At 47.6% G+C, this 17,580-nt stretch overlaps 1 protein-coding gene across 1 annotated transcript in view; it reads left to right on the forward strand.

The window, feature by feature from the left end:
* The first annotated feature begins 320 nt into the window (after nt 1–320).
* LOC144169742 (putative sodium-dependent multivitamin transporter) overlaps nt 321–17,580 on the forward strand; it is a 97,893-nt gene continuing 80,633 nt past the window's right edge. Inside the window, exon 1 of the mRNA XM_077699067.1 lies at nt 321–855. The gene's annotated coding sequence lies outside the window, so the exon portion shown is untranslated. The remainder of the gene's footprint in view (nt 856–17,580) is intronic.

A 17,580-nucleotide genomic window follows, 5' to 3' on the forward strand; every position in this document is an offset into this window, starting at 1 on the left:
CCCACACTCTCGCGATATTGCCCAATTGCGCCATATCGCGAGAGTGTCCAACTTGGCGCAACGTGGCGCAAATGCGCAACGGTGGACACGCACGCCGCAGACAGGTAATGGCTCATCATCGTTCAAAGGTTACGCAGAGCGTGTGATTACTATTTTCTTAGCGTTCACGCCCCCAACAAAATATGAAGAGAGCCGCTGCGGGTAGCGCATTGGCATCACCTAAAATTTCTTTGCCCTACACGGCATTTAGTGGTATTTCGCTGTTCTTTTTGTTCGCGTATTTTTTTCTGGTCACAGCAACCACACCTCGCGTACACACCATTGTAGTTGTGGTCGCTTGTGAGGTCATTCCGTTTCGCAAACAAGGCGGGGCGCCGACATTAACTACGGCGCCAGTTCGTCGCGGATGCAATGTATTAAGCGTGCAAAGTCTTTATCTCCTGCTACCTTCGCTGCTTTTGGCATATTGGCTCATATCCTTTCCCAATCGAGGTCATGGCCGCGGAAAGGGAAGCACCCGTCTGCGGCCACTTCGTGCCGTGCAGGACATATGAACTTGCAGACGACAGAGAGAGGAAGAAAGTCGCGACCGGTGAGGTGCTCCGCCGTTCGGCCAACCGAGGCGGCTTGCCGTGCCAGCGCCTCATGTACGTGTGACGGCGATATTATTTTTCCCTGGTACCACCTTTGTGGTGAGGTTCTTCGCGGTATACAACTCCTCAGACACGCTCCGGGGGATCAGGTGGACGTTCGTTCGGATTTATACAGGCTTCTGTTGATCCCCACGCATCCGATCGAGAGGCATCCACTCCGACGGATCGTCCGTTTGGAGCAGTCTTCGGCGCCGACGTTCAGGTAATGTTGACACCGGTTATTGATCTATAGGCGAATGGGAATTGATATTCCGCTTTCTTCTCCATCGAAGCTGTTTCGAACCTTATGCTTCTCGTAATTTTGAAGCGCGGCACTCATCACCGGAAATTGTCAACTTCCATTAGTATTTTTTTTTTTTTGCTGTAGTATGCGAATTTAAAGAGCCCGGCTTTTTTTCTGCGACTGACACTTCAGTTCGTTCGCAACGTGTTAAACGCGAGGTGCGTATGGCAGTCGTGCAATGTAATCGTACGCTTTCTACGGGCGACGATTTTGAACTCCAGACTCTAGACTGAAAACCTTCAGGGGCAATCACTGAATTTTTACGTTTAGTGCTTCAGCGCTGGGCATACCTGTCTGCTCCAACTTTTCTCCATTCTTTCCTTTATCTTTTTTGCTTATGTTCCCTTTCCCACCTGCAGGATAGCCAACTAGGCTCTAGGCAGGTTAACTTTCCTTCCTTCCGTAAACGTGCATAAAACCAAGCGCACCCACCTGCGTGTTTGCGGGTTAACGATGTTATAAGTTTCCACACGTTGCGGTGGCTTAGTGGGTAAGGCCAAGCGCTTCTGAGCCCGATGTCCCTAGTTTTTCCCCGGCTCTCACAGTTGCTTTTTTGATGGAGGCAGGTAAAAAAAAGTCAGATGTGTCGAGATTTCAGTGTATGTTAAGGATTACCAGGTGGTATAAATTAATCCATGGCCCTAAATTACGGCGCTCCTCATGGCACAGGTGTTCACCCGGCACGGGTGGGCCGCGAGTGTTATTTTTATTTTCGTTCCTGGAGATTAATTTTGAACCACATGTACAAAACGATACGCACGACAGCTTACTAAAATATTGGGACTTAAAACGCAATGCGCTGCGTCATAACAAGAATTATGGCAAGTGTTTAACCAACGCTGGTAAGCAGGTTGGAAATCATTTTGATAATGTACACGCACCCTTCAGATGAATTATCACGTCACCAAAGATCGATTTTTGGGATACCGTCTATTCAACGGGCCAGTCTAACATGCGCGTTTTCCATACTTTATGCGGGGCCAGATTAAAAATAGAGTTCACGCGCCAGACATATCGTCATTCCAAACTGCTACAAGATTTCGCATAGGATCGGCAGTCTACGAAATGTTTGTTGGCCTGTTGCTGCTGGAAGCGCGAGCGTACCGAACGGGTTCGCGAGCCGGTTCGGTACGTAATTTCGTCAAACCGTAACTGTAACAGGGTATTTCTTTCGGTTCGACACACTTATATATATATATATATATATATATATATATATATATATATATATATATATATATATATATATATATTGTAATGCAGAAGATTGGCAACGTTCACCGGAATAATCAAGACCGTCACCAATCCCCTGCGGGAGATGTGCGCCACTTTATCGTCGTCGGTAGCAGAAGCCGAATATGGAAGCCGCACCGCCATCGCCTGGAGCGACGGGGTTCTCTCTCGCTCTGCTTCCTCCAAGCGTCGACTGTGCTCGGACTGTGCTCGGCCTGTGCCCTCCTCGTCTTTCGCCTACACAGCAACCCTTGCCAATAAACCGCATTTCAAGTGGTGGAGAATGTCACGGGACATGTACGTGGACAATACCCCACATCGCCCATGAAGACGACGACGAAGAAAGTGCTGGTGGACCCTGCGTTGGCTCTTTAATGGCCGCCATGTATATACTGTACATAGATCCTTCTACCGTTTAATACACCGCTTCATCTTCAACCATGGTTCGAGTCATTTGCTCTGCTGCCTGCCACGTTACATTTGGTGGAGAGTGCGGGTTCGTCATCCCCGTCCTGGCCCCAGCTTCGCACCTCATCAGCATCGGCGGAATCATCGAGGGTGTGTGAACCGCGTCGGGCAGCCCCAGCCCCGCCGCTAGAAGCACTCGACGACATCCCCCCGCCCCGTGTCCCCAGCCCGTGACGAGCCGACCCAGACCCGCCAAGCCCCGACGACATGTGACGACACGACGATGACGTGCCCCCAGCCTTGTGGTCTGACGTGGTTCCAAGCCCTCACCGGTTCATCGTCGCTTTGCAGACGTTGCTGCTGCGGGACTTTGCTCACCAACCCTTCACTTACATCTGTATTGGCAAGAGCTTCTTCCCTGTATACTCTCATCACATCGTTCATCTTCACTGAGCTCATCGTGCTACTGCGTACTCGACCGCGGCACTCGCCTTCGAGGAGGAGGTATGTTGCGCAATCAAATACGAATAATACGACAGCGGCGTGTAGTGTCACGCGCGAGCACCTGCGACGACGACGAAGGTGGGTGGGACACGCTGCCCGACATGTGTTTTCCCAAATTGCTCATCTGCTTCACCATTATCACCGCGATGCAGCTTCGACCGGGACGGTCGCCCTCGACCGGGGGGTAATGTCACGGGACATGTACGTGGACAATACCCCACATCGCCCATGAAGACGACGACGAAGAAAGTGCTGGTGGACCCTGCGTTGGCTCTTTAATGGCCGCCATGTATATACTGTACATAGATCCTTCTACCGTTTAATACACCGCTTCATCTTCAACCATGGTTCGAGTCATTTGCTCTGCTGCCTGCCACGTTACAATATATATATATATATATATATATATATATATATATATATATATATATATATATATATATATATATATATATATATATTGCATTTCGCAGTCAAACAAATAATGGAAGACACCACGGAAATATTTTAACCACGCGACCCTGTCTCAATGCTTAATATCTTAATGAGCGGCTTAATGCTCGTGCGGCCAACGGGGCAGGGCAGCTGGTGCACTGTGGGATTCACAGACCAGGAGAGAGAGAGAAAGAGAATATTCTTTAATGATACCGGTGAGGTTAGCCTGAAAGGCGCTTAGCTTGCTACACCAGATGTCGGAAAAAAATGAAATCGATGGAGTAATGATTATGATGGCTATGATGACGATGATGCGCTCATTAATAGAGTCCCGTTTAGAGAGTCTGATCCTGTCCTGTGCTTCGCAGGAAAGACAATAAAGCTTTTGTCACTCGAGATGCTCGTTTAGAGTTAGACCAAGGGCGTAACACGTCACTTAGAGTTAAACTGGGAGTGCCCCTCGTCGGGTCGCCTCGAACCCCGATCTCCTTCGAGCCTTCTCCTCGCCTTCCTCCCATTTCTCCAGCCTTCGGCTTTGATGATGACAATGATTGTGGTGGGGATGATGATGTTTTTTTTAGCTTTTCCCGCCTGACTTCGTCTGTTTCATATTTTCGTCTTCCTCTTCAAGCCCCGCGAAATTCTTGGTTTTTACGTCCTTCAATTTTCTCTGCTCGATCACACTGCGCTTTCCCCCGTCATTCTTGACAGAAGTGTTTTAATACGCAGTTTGAAAAATACAGCTTCTTCTAACCGGGGACATATGTCGCGCGGGGCTTTGAAAGATGAAGGACAGAGATAAGGTTTAATAGTTGTAAACTCGCGTAAACTAGAAGCTGCAGCCCAGAGTCTGTGGTGCTAAGCGCCGCTTTCTGTTTCTTCTTTGTTTCTATCTATCCGTCCCTGTTTCTTATCTGTTCTCTTAGCTGCTCCCGGTTACCGCCCTTTACCTAGCGTCCTCGTGTTTTTGATGCCCGGTGGTGAAATGGCGCGATAAAAAAACTTACCCGAGAGTTCTCTTTTTTTTTTTTTGTTGGCTTGATGCTGCTGATGGCAGTGGCAATATGAAGTTCGAAGAGTACATCTTGTTGTAACTGGGGGGGAGGGGGGGGGGGGGGGAGAGGCATTTAACGAAGTCGCGCACGGACGTGTGGCGGGGTATAGGCCAATTGAACCGCCCACAACAAAGGCCTGAGGGCGTTATGCAATCTGTTGTGCTGGAGGACTGACGTTCGCATACTGTTATGCGACGGTTACTGTCTCTTTCTCGTTTTTTACGAGGTTTAACTCATTCTGTTGTTGGAAATTTTTTGGAACATGAAGTTTGCTGACGCCTTTCCTAATATTATAATGTCTTAATATCGTACAGCTTGAGTGGTATATAACTAGGATTCCAGCATTTTTCGTGTCCGTGAACAGAAACCTGCACGTGAACGCGCACATGTGCGGGACATTTCTTTTGTACTCTATTGATGTTATGGGAAGGTCACGTGTAGTTAGGACTCCCGAAGAGCGGCGTGCCTATGAACAGCGATAAAGTGAACGGAGGAGGCAATGAGATCGACCGGATACCGTCTGAGAAGCGACCAGAGAATAGAGCAACAACTGCGACACACTCCGGTGATAGTCTTCAGTGAGCGCATTGCGGATGTCCGCAAACCAGACAAAAAGTGGTTTAATTCGTTCGTTTTGGAACAATGATAATTCACATAAATTAACGAATGCACACCCCTTGTCAAAACTTTTTGGGCCAATCTTAAGACTGCTCGACCACAAAGAATTCAAAGAGTCGGCTTCACCTTTAAATGTAACAGAAATATTTTACGGCAGTAAGAAAGAAAGATGTTTTCTCTATCTTTCCTGCATAAAACGTTTCCCCCTCGCTCGGGACGTAAGCTTTTACAGTGAATTTTTCGCAGGCTGCACGTTTCCGGCTTGGCCGACAAAATGTTGACAAAGACTGTGCATAGGTGATGTATAGTGTAAACGTTCGTGAAGAAGCGTCTTTTTGAAACGCTTTGGTAACGTCTGTTATTGGAACCTTTCCTGCAGATAACTTTAACTCGTTCGCGAGTGTTCGCTAATAACAAGGTATAATCGCGAATTTTTCGCTAAGGCTCTGTTGCCTGTGTAATGGTCCGAAAGTCCCACGAAAAATATTATCATGGCTCGTACATTTCGCTGCTCCCGAAATCAGCGACTTCAGATTACGTCCTGCTATCCCTGTATACCCGTGTTCAGAGGGACATGACGCGTGTTTATACCGGGAATTTACCAGATATTTCAATGTCATATTTGTGCTAGATATACAGTAAAAGCTCGTTAATTCGAACTCGGTTAATTCGAACATCCGGTTAATTCGAACTCACGCCCTTGTCCAGACACCGCCCTGTATATTTAAATGGGGGAAAACTCCCGATAAATCGAACGTGTCGGTATCCAGAACGGTTAATTCGAACTATAATACCCTGGTTTTCGTCGCTCCTCGCAGAAGAAGTCGGCCTGAAGTGATTACAATTTGCTGCAAATCCAAAGCCAACCAAATTTACTAGCGATGCAAAACAACGAAACAGAAAAACAGCAGCATTGCGCGCGCGCTGCGCTCCTGCAACAGTTTATTTCGTTTCTACAGGGGCCGCCGAGCCACCGGCGGAAGTGCTCCGACGCATGCCATTTATATTTACGAAACATTATTTAAGAAGTCACCTGCCACAAACGTGTAGTAGCGCCTCATTCGCGATAACGAGTCGAGAGGTGGCTTCTTTGTGTTCTGCCCGCGCAGTTTGGCGCGATGTCCATTCATTCTAGTGCCCACCCGCTAATTCGAACTCCGCTTAATTCGAACAATTTTATGCTACCCTTTGATTTTCGAATTAACGAGCTTTTACTGTAGATGAAAAATACCCTATCGCAGGCCCATATCTACATATGCACACATGGCGCGTGTCTTATATGCGTACGTGATTGTTTCTCGCACTATATTAAAGGTAACAACATTACATCGTGTCGTATGGAATGTAAGGAATATCGCCCTTGGAGAATACCCACAATCGCGTCGCCACACTTATTATGCTTCCTCTATAAGTCGCTTCACTATGGGACGATCGCGTATGGATTTTTATAAGCAGGCGGCGAGCGTCTTGTACTAACTTCCCAAGACGTTCTTAGCTGGCTGTGCGGCATTTACTTTCCCTGTCTTTTTTAATGTAACACAGGTGCGTGGGGTGCTCCCTTGAAAAGGCCGGGGCCAATATTCTTCTTGCGAGTCGGATTACGTGGCGGCACGATAAAGCTGTTCGTCTTTTTAAAATACATATAGGTGAAGGGCGTTGTGCTGCTATCCATTTTATATTTTCGTTTATTTTTCTCTCGCAAACCTTTCGAACAGGGGAAACAGGTTTCGGAAAGAGGTCGATGCTCCTGGCAACCTGCTGGCGTCGCTAACACGCTGCGGCCAGATCGTATACACCGCAGAACCACATTGCGAGGACTGATAAAAACAAATATCCGTCCTGTTTAAAAAAAAACGAATTGAAACTGCGCAGCGCTGAAAATGTAGAGGGCATTCACATTTGCCTTGAGTAACGAGAGAAGGAGGAAAAGACCCAAACGAAAAAGGATGATGGACGCTTTCACGCCCATATCTTAAGCCCCACAGGATGTCCTCTGGAATCAAGCTCGCCGACGAGGCACATACGCGGAGAATATACAGTAGACCCTCGATAAACGGAAATCGCTTAAACGGAATTGCCGCTTAAATGGAACAGTAGCCTGTAATGGTTGGTTTTGTATTCAGATAACGTAAAAAAACTCTCGGTAATCGCAACTAAAATTTCCGCGTTCCCGTGTAAACGGAACCAGAAATAGAACTTCTTGTGAAATCCATTGGCATGAGCTTTTTACGGTTCCGTCTGTTTCGTTTTTTTCTTCTTTTTTCTTCCTCCGTGTTTTTAAAGCCACGTTGGCTTCTTAAGCCTCGTCTCGTTAGTGGTCAGCCGTGTTAGCTCAACGAATGCAACATCGCAGTTCTTGTTCCACTCATTCGGTCTCGATTCAAGACGCCGTGGTTATGCAGGGCGCACCTCCTTCCCCCTGGTTCGTGCCATCGTGGTGCTATTCGCGCTTCATTACCGCGTTGCCGTCTTCTAAATTCGGTGGCTCGTATGCATTGGCGAAGTTGAGGCCTCTAGCCTCCGTGAAGATGCAGTTGCAAAGACGCAAACAAAAATATTTGATGCATTTTGTAGTGCACAGCGACTCATTGTTGCCAAATAAACTGTGAATGCTCACGCTTAAATATCTTGTAGTTTTCTTGCTTTCTGAAAAAAATATCAGCTACATTCACCTTCTAGTGCTCATAGTTTCATGAAATGGTATTAAGAGTGTGTACGCACATAAATTTGCACTTTTACACATTTGTCTCAGTAAACGGAACTCCTGTTAAACGAAACTAATTTTTTGGGTCCCTTGAAGTTTTCCGTTTATCGAGAGACTACTGTATTAGAGAGCGCTTTAAAAGACGACCGAATGACCATCTGACAAATCTGGCCAATCAAGTACTAGAATGATCCACCTTAACACATCTGTGCGTGTACTCGGAATCATGTGTGCGTACTCTGAAGCCTGTACAGCTTTGCACAGTCACAGAGTACGGTCGCGGCGGTAGCTTTTCTGATCGAGGCGAAAAGCAAAAACGCCCGTGTGTACGAGATTTCGGCGCACGGTAAAGATCCCCAGGTGTTCAAAATTAATCCGGAGCCCTCCACTACGGCGCGCCTCATCGCCTCCGTTGCGTCGGCGCGTTAAACCCTACAATCAATCAATCAGTCACAGAGTAGCAGCTCACCCACAGTGCGGCATTGGACAAGGATTAACAAGCAGACATGGACGCTATTGTCGCATGATATTCCATGGTTGGCTTAGTCAAATTGTCTGTAATTTTTTGCAACTCCAACAATATATCTTTGACCCTTGAGTTGACAGAATCGGTTTTTACGGATAGATTCCCAATACGCATACGCATAAGCGGATTCCGAGGCTTTATAAATTCCGACATCAACAAGGTTAAATTGGCCTGTGGGAGCTGTTAAAAAACAGACAGACATTTTTTAGCAGCTCTCACAACATCTACCAGTCCAGCAAAGGTCCATGAGAGGCTTTTATTTTACTATCAGAAGTTCTACACATGAAACTTCTGACCGGTTATTGCGATTTCGCATCCCAGCAGTTGTAAGCCGCTCAACCACTAGAAAAAATCTGTAGCTGTAACTCCCGCGTCCAGTCGAAATCTACATATTGATGGCAATATACGGAAAAAATGGCATCATTTACCTCTCTTTCACTGACTGCTCCTATTCATCGGGTTTTTGCCAATGCTCACCGTTCCTCTGTGGCCGTCCATATACACCAGCATTTATTAAAGGAATGTAAGCATCCATCTTGATTGCAATAAAAATGTCACACAGTAGTTACTTTATTGAATAACACACGGGGTTGCCTTAAATAGTTTGTTTCTGAAGAAACTTACCATGTACTGGTCTGTTATGACCTCTTGTATTGTTATTGTGCCATAACCGTAACTTTCTTCCGAGAACCCCGCCGAGTGTAAAAGTTCTTCAGCGGCTTCCTTACAAGCAGACTAGCAAAAGCGGTAGCAAAAATATTTTTTCAATGCCTTACGACAAATTCAGGCTAGAAGAGTTTAAACATTTTCAAGACAGTTGGAACGCATTTATTTTGAGGTCAAATTAACATCCCTTGACAGAAACCTCCCTCCATTTCTCCCACAATCTTCCTTAAGAAAGCAGAATCATTCAAGGAGTTTGTCCATAGAAAAATCTGTCATACAGGCCTTTACGAACACATTTCGCAGTTTTCGAAGTTTTTCCACTAAGATGTAAATGAGCGTAACTGCAAATTAAACTCTGAAGTGGGTTTTGAAACCTCTAGATCGCCATCGAGTTCATTGCTTCTGAAGCCTTCCTTCCGGCACACGCCTGTTCAGCCCTTAGCGCCCTATGAGTAGCCCCTCGCTTAAACATAGCCGCAAGCACCAAAATCTCAGCTGACTTTGGCAGTCACTTCTTCTGTCTCAACCAACCGATTTTAAAATATTCAGGCTTAGTACGCTGTCCTGAAAGATTCCGAGGGTCACGTATACGGGATATCTCACCATTTGCCATGTACATGTCGATGCACTTGTAGGAAAGGTACGCAGATATCTAGTAGATGTTTGGGCGCACGTTAATGGTCCCCATTACCATGGCCCACGTCCCCATTAACGCACGTTAGTGGTCCCCATTAACGTGCGTTAATGGCCCCCATTAACGTGGTCCCCGTAGAGATTTGGGCGCACGTTAATGGTCCCCATGTTGTCTAAATTAATTCGTAGCGCTTTGCTACGCTGCGTCCCACAGCCACTGAGTAGCTTCGGTTTTAAAGCCACAAGTTCAAGACAGCTGGCCTCCCAAGAGCGGCTACCCTGACATAAGCCAATGCTTGGATATACATTGACACCGATGGATAAATGGCTAATGGCGCCTGGACGTATAGTGAACGCTTTGTGAACTGAGCAGCTTCGAGCTCTGCCACGGGAATGGTTTGTCCATGCAAGCTGTGTTCGGCGACAGAAAGTTCACTGCTGTTGAAGTGATAGCAGTATAGGTAACGCCGTGGCGGCACTAATTTGTCGCGAAGCATGTAGTCGAGGTCTCTGCTCCGTATAATTCGGCTCTATTGCAATCGCGATCGAACAAGCGAACTGCCACCGGAGGACGGGTATCGTACGTCGATATCGCACTTTTTTTGCGGGCCGCTTTCGACCACCTTCTGACGTTTATACCTCCCGTTCGGAGGCCAAGGAGACGCTGGCATCATTTGTGCCTATCTTGTCAATGCTGTATAAAAGCGGTGGCGTATGTTCCGTCCTGTCTTTTTTCAGGTTATAGGCGGCGTATGTGGAGGTCCTTTCTGTTAATGTGGTGGTGGCGGTTGTTGTGTGGTATTAGGCGGGGTTATCCTGGCTGGATATGCCGGCAATTGCCCCGCCAAAGCTCCTCCTAATTAGTCAATGATGGGTCCCTTCACCACTAGTTTACCAGTTCCGCCTCCTGAAGGAAGCTTAGTAGAAATTTCCGAGCCTTGACTTTTATCTGAAAAGGAAGTATGAGAGCCGGTGCGAATTTGCCCTGTGCCTTTCTCAAGGGTATTTTTGGTGTGTGTGCGTGTGTGTGCGTGTGCGTGTGCGCGTGCTTGTGCGAGGGCGCGCGTGTGGGGTGTGGGAGGGGGAAATAAACCCCAGAAAGAAAATAAACCCCATTGAGGATCGGGTGGTGGTGATCCGGAGAGCCCTAGACGAGGCTCTTTTCTTAAACGCAGAGATCTAGCGCCTGAAGGAGCTGGTCAGGAATGACGGTAGCCTGAGTAGGCCGGGTTGGACTCAAAAGGCTGCGCTGCTTTGTTTGTACCTAAACAACCCATATTACGGACATAATTCTGGAGCATTTTCGAAGCTCGTAGCTAGCATCGGGGTAGCCTTCGCAATGGTTTCAAAGTGGTGGTTAGGCTCCATGAAAGTTAAGGATGTGCCGTTTGGAAGGCGTGACGGAGCCTTGAGAGGGCTGCCGGAAGTTTCTCTGCCAGAGCAAACCCTTTTCAAAACTATTCACGGTGCACCACCAATAGCCACCAAGGATTGTGTCCTTTAGAGCAGGAGCGAGGAGCGAGATTCTAAGCCGAGGAGTCAAATGTTCATTAAAATGCATTATGTCCTCCAAAGACGAGCCCAGGTATGGTACCATGCTTCGAAGCTCTTCAAACAGCTGACACGTGCATCACATGATATGGACAGCCTCCGATGAAATGCTACTCGACACCATGAATACCATACCTTGTACACAGCGGCGATGAGGCATGTTCAGCTTAGAAAGCCACGTCAGTGTTCCTACCAAATTCATCCAGAATGCGGAACAGCAGTGCGGCCTCCAAATGCTTATGGTTCCAGATGACGAAGCCTAGAGGTCTGTGCTCGACCCCGGAAGTTTCGAGGAGTAATAAACATTATTTGAGCAAGAGCTTTTTGGGACGGGGTGGGGTCAGCTTCCTGCGTCCAGGAGGCCGCGAGCCTGCACCGAGTCCAGGGCTTGTTTCACCAGGACTTGCTGGTCTGCGCACTGTCCCACTGCCCAGGGGATGGTTGTTAATCGAGCTGAGGTTACGGTACAAGAGAATACGAGATGGTTCGTCGTAAGGGGTGAGTTGCAATGCGGTCAGTCAGGTGAGAAGGGGGATGGTGAGATCTTTGAGAAGATTATGTGCTTGTAAAATGTTTGTGTTTGCAGTCTACGGAGTATGTATGCTTGGTCGTTGGATAGCGAGGTGTGTGGAGGAGGATATGCTCTTCTCATGTGTGTGTAGTGTGAGAGTATTGTGTTTTAAGTGGGGTCAATAGGTGCTGGACTGTTGGTTGAGTGTTCCGTGCGACTCTAGGTGTCCTGCCCAGAAGTTGGAATGCTCGGATGTGAATGTCGCGGTCGGTAGCTTGTGCGGCCACGTTCCCAGCAAAACCTGAGTGGCCTTGGGCCCAGACAATGGTTATTTTTATGTTGTCCAGAGGCTTTTGTAGATACTTTGGTGGGAATAGTCCGGCTTGCTATAGGCGATAGGCGTGTTGAAAGTCTTTTATTATTGTGAGGTATGGTTATTCGCGGTGGCATGAGCAACGTCCAGTGCCTCTGCGGCGCCAAAGGATAGGTGGCGGGGTATGAGGCCGTGTTTATGGCACGTTTTGGGATGAGCGCCAGAGGAGTTGTTCTTGGCGTTTTATTAGTCTGGGCGATGTCGGTTTACCTTGTGTGTTAATCCTCCCGTCGCAAGTGTTCGACACCTCATTTGAATTTCTAAGAAAAAAACCACTCTGTTTCGCATATTTGCTGGGTAGCACATGCCGACAACGGATACAAGGGCACTGACATTCTGCCTAAAAGTTCGAACTGTACATTGGGAAGCTGCGACTGCAAATGTTGACGTGCATGAAGTGCCTCACGGATGCTTGTTTAAATGCAAGAAGCGCGCGGCTGTTTCTTTTTTGTTTTTGTTTGCAGGCAGTGTGGTCGCTGAATGTTCCGCATAATGAGCCCGCCTTGAGTTAGGTTCGGCTACGCAAAAAACGTAAACGAATCAAATTGGTCACCCTTGAGATGTTCCGTAAGAGGAGGGTGTAGTACTTTTTACCCCGCTGTTATGTCTTTGCCGTGCGCATCCTGTAGTGTAGACCACCATTTTTGCATTCGCCTTCAGTTACACCACTGTGAATGGGCCTTGAAAAAAATCTGAAATTTGAATTGACTTCGGTTATTGTGTTCGCAAGGCGCAATATTTATAGGCAAGGGTCATTCAAGAAATAAACCGGCAGCGCCCTACGAAGACGTTTTATTACCGAATACACCTTCATTAAATCCTTCCCCAATTACATTTGGGCACAAAGATTCAAGAGGGGTTGGTGGACGCATTTCTCTACGCCTCAAATCAGTTGGGCGTCTATTCTGGTTCACTTGCCGCATGAGTAATTGGTTTCGGCTGCACTGTTGTGGTGATGTTTTAGGATGCGAATAAATACATCGAAATATGATCCTATCAAAATGCATTTTTTAACATCTTTGGAACATTTTTTGGTATTGAATATTTATAGTTCAAATATTTATCGTATAGTCTTTCCATTACTTATTGTAACTAAGAAATCTACCACCGAGAAATACGCAAAGTGGAGTCGTAACTGTGAGTTCGTAGAAGAATTAACGTGGCTCCTGAGGAAACTAAGAGATAATTCACGTTCAACCAATCAATGTGAAATCTGTAATGCGAAACAACACTTATTTGCATAAATTAAAATCCTAACCCCGACCTGAGTGCAGCAAAATGCCACCCGGAAACTGGCTCGGCTTATCATGTCTTTCGCAGCTTGAGGAAAATTCTTTGGTAATGAAAACGCAATATTTACGACTTCTCAGACAAGACTAAAAGAGTTTTCCTCCCGGCATACCCTGACCTTAAAAGATAACGAGCTCAACTCGTGACATGAGCACAAACCTACGCGATTCTTACTCAAGCGCGACCCTACCCAATAGATATGTGCACCGATCCCCTACCCGCGCGCCCCGCGACGAGTATTCACATCACGTTAGCAAATCTGATAAGCACGATTGCAGCATTTTTCATAAGGAAGCAGAAGCGTTGCGTGTTGCGTATGCGATGCTGACTGCAAGAATGAGATACCACCTTTTAAACCTCACGTGTTTTATATAGGAGAAAAAATAGACTGGAGAACACTAGCTGGAAATTTAATTTGCATACTGATTAGTGCCAGCAATGAGGCGTTAGCAAGAACAGCCACGTGCACACCATAGACAGAATACCCCCAATTCATGTTGCAAACCAGCTTCAATGTCTACGCGCAGCCCTCGGAGGGCAGGTAGACTCTAGAAGGCATTAATTACTAGTCCAAGCCTTGCCCCGACCCACCCATGGCCACAGGAACGTCTAGAGATCTTAGGGGAACTCAGCTGACTACTATAGGACATGGAGAAAACCTGAGAGTTGCGCCTTTGCATGGAAACATTGACCCTCAAAAAACGATGAGAGGAGTATGCAAAGAGCAAGCTCCCATAGGAAGTGATGTGAGCGAGCAGACCTTACAAAGGCAACGCTAGTGTGGGAGACAACAGGCAGTGAATCGTCGAGAACGCTATACTGGGCGCTTAAGCATCGTCGAAACCCAGTCATGCAGTATGCTAGTTTTTTATAATGATCTAGCCACCAGGTTAGTCTCGCACAAACCAGTTTTTCCATCAACTTCGCCACACAAGATGTGAGGTAAACAAGCCGGTATGAAGACACCGCCGCTAGGTCCTTTCCAGGTTTAAGAACCGGCACCACCCAGGCGAGTTTCCAGGAAGAAGAAATGGCACCAGTCTCCCAAATGTGGTTGAAGTACCGGAGAAGATCGTTTTTCGCGTTCTGCAGGCACATTAACCAGCATTTGATCGGTGATTTTGTCAGGCCCTGGTAAAAATCGCCTGCGTAAGGAACTTATCGCTCTGTCGAACTCACGAAGAGTGAATGGGACATCCAACGCTGAGGAAGACATGGAGGCTAACGGGAAAGGAAGTCCCGCATACATAGTATAAGTGTACGCGTCCGCAAATTTCTCCGCCAGTTGGGAGATCATCACATCCTTCCCTAATGCCAAGGCCACAAATGACCTTATCGAACGTGACTGTACAGACAACGAGTTCACGATGCTCCAAATTCGAGGCACTGGTGTGAATAGGCTTAAGGAAGCGCAAAATGCAGCCCATTTGGAGCGCCTTAATCTGATTGTATAGCGCCGGATAGCGGAGTTTAGTCTGTTTAAGGTGGTCTTCAGTGTTGGACGTCTTTATGAGCCATGTCGAACATAACCGAGTGAAAGAACTTTCAACTATAGCTCTTTTTTTAACGTTTTGAAGGGTTATGACTGTGTCTTGAGACAAGCAATACATGCAACGGGGGTGCCAGGAAACCTGCTTCGTTTCTTTCATGGCTTTCTCACAGATCGGTACGTGCAAGTACGGTTGGGGAGTGTGCTAAGCGAAAAAAGAAGCGTCTCGAGGGGAGTTCCGCAGGGTAGTGTTTTGTCCCCTATTCTTTTTAATGTGGCTATGGCTGGGCTACCTGCAGCACTAAAATAAGTTCGACAACGAGCTCAAGTATCCGTGTACGCTGACGAGGTTTGCATCTGGTTGTCCGTATATCAACCTAAGCGACTGGCAGTGATGGCTCAACGGAGTGTTCACACCATGCAGAAATATTTGTCCTCTGTCGGAATGACGCTCTCGGCCGAGAAGTCCTGCTTTGTTCTTTTCCCTGGGAACCAGCGACGGTCCACCGGTGTTGTGTTAACATTAGGCAGCCTGTCTATCCGTCAAGCCACTCACGTGCGGTTCCTTGGTGTCACCCTGGACATCAGACTTCATTGGTGATGGGCAATCGACATGACTGTTTCGGCTCTACTACCCCGTGTGAACATTTTGAGGAGGATTGCTGGAGCTAAGTGGGGGAATCACCCGGCGTCCATAATTAAGCTGCACTGAGCTCTGATTGTTTGTCGCATTCTTTACCACTTGCCTCTTATCTCCCCTTCAGAATACCAGTACTAGCGCTCCGAAGCGTTGCATAGGGAAGGGCTGAGGATAGCAATTGGAGTCTCTCAGGGAGCGGAAGCCGAGAAGGTTATACTGGAGACCCAGTCTTCTACAGTCCGCTTTATGGCGTCACAGAGGTTACTGACGCAGGTAATGCATCTAGGGGAAACCAGTGCTGGAAGAGCAATAATAAGGCGGCTTCAAACAAGGACGGCCTCTCATGCGCACACTGTTCTTAACACTCTGAGAATATTGTGCCATCAGTGGCCGGGGAAACTTCCCATCTCAATGCCGCCATGGTCTTACGAGCGCCTTCAGTGTCAGCTACATGTTCCTCACATGAGAGCCAAGCGAAACACGCCAGTGGAAGCAGCCAGATTTTTGGTTCTTGAACGTTTGGAGAGAACTCTTATCCCAATCACCTTCAAATTTTTACAGATGGCTCAGTCAATCCGCACAGAGGGGTTAGTGCAGCGGCATATGTCATTCCTAATGCCCAGGTTGCCTGGGCAGCACGCCTGGATCATGTGGTGTCTTCCACCGAATCCGAGTCCATTGCTATCGCGGCTGCTTTGAGAAAACGTAAGTCACATAAGCCGCAGGAAGTTGTAATTCTGACTAACTCAAAAGCAGCAACACAACTTTTGCAGCATGGGATCCCCACGAAAAGGGACTGTCAGTGTTCATTACGGCTTGTGCAAGAACTCAGCCGCTAGGGTTTTCATGTGCTGTTTTAATGGATTCCATCCCATGTTGGCGTCAAGGGCAATGAGACCACTGATCAGATGACACGGAATGCGCTGCAATTTGCACCGACAGTTAAATTTCCCGCCAATCACTTGAGCGACTTCAAGCGAAAAGTCGTCGAACATTTCAAGCTCTTGGGAAATCTTTATCACCAGCCTTGCGTCACAAAGGTACTTACTGGATCAGAGGTAACATTGCTATACCGCATCCGAACGGGCTCAGCCAAGACCACAGCATGGCTATTCAAGGTGGGCCTCATGCGATCGCCTCTGTGTTCGTCTTGTGCAGTGATAGGGGATGTACACCACTACGTAATGTGTTGCCCAGAGCATGATGTCGAGCGGACTGCAATTCTCTCAGCGATTCGAAAGCTGGCAGCCCCACATAGCACTCTGGACCACATCGCTTTTCCAAGGGGACATTGGATGCTGCGCCGAGACGTGTCGGGCTTTCTCCTAAGCTTCCTGCAGGAGACGGAACCTGCAAACTTCTGGTGAAATGAAACTACCAGTGGCTAATTAGGAGGAGCTTGGGCGGAGCAATTGCCGGCATATCCAGCCAGGATAACCCCGCCTGATGCCACACAACCACCACCATCACCACCACCAGTGAAGCGCCGTATAGGCCTGAATTGGAATTTCCAGCCAGCGGTTCACCGTTAATAGGGACAGCTCCTCCACAGTAGCAGGCACGGAGGCTGAGTACATATCCAGGGCCTTCAGGTACAACAACGAGAACTCTCCACAAAATTGAAGCACACAAACGGCGCCAGGGATCTCCTATTGACCCCTTGCCATGACGAACTCTTATTGACACCTTGTCATGACGGAATGCTTGAAAATGAAAAAGCAGACTCGCTTTTTCGCGAGATCGGACTGCGGGCAGCATGCATACCACACGCGGAGGGTTACCATAGTCCGAAAATACTTGAACCTTTAAAACTGAATAGAGGAGAGTTTCCCGCCCAGCACCGCAGCCTAACTACACAACAAGGCGCGCTACAGCGTGCCTTGTTGCAGTCTCACGCAGTCTCACCTGTCCCGGTGGCTTAGTGGCTAAGGAATTCGGCTGCTGAGCCTATAAACGTGGGTTCGATCCCGGCCATGCTGTCTACTTTTTTAATGGAGACGAAAAGCGA

This window comes from Haemaphysalis longicornis, unplaced genomic scaffold (assembly GCF_048455015.1).
Source record: "Haemaphysalis longicornis isolate Haplotype H1 unplaced genomic scaffold, Haemaphysalis longicornis Haplotype H1 scaffold_2, whole genome shotgun sequence".
Classification (NCBI taxonomy): Eukaryota; Metazoa; Arthropoda; class Arachnida; order Ixodida; family Ixodidae; genus Haemaphysalis; species Haemaphysalis longicornis.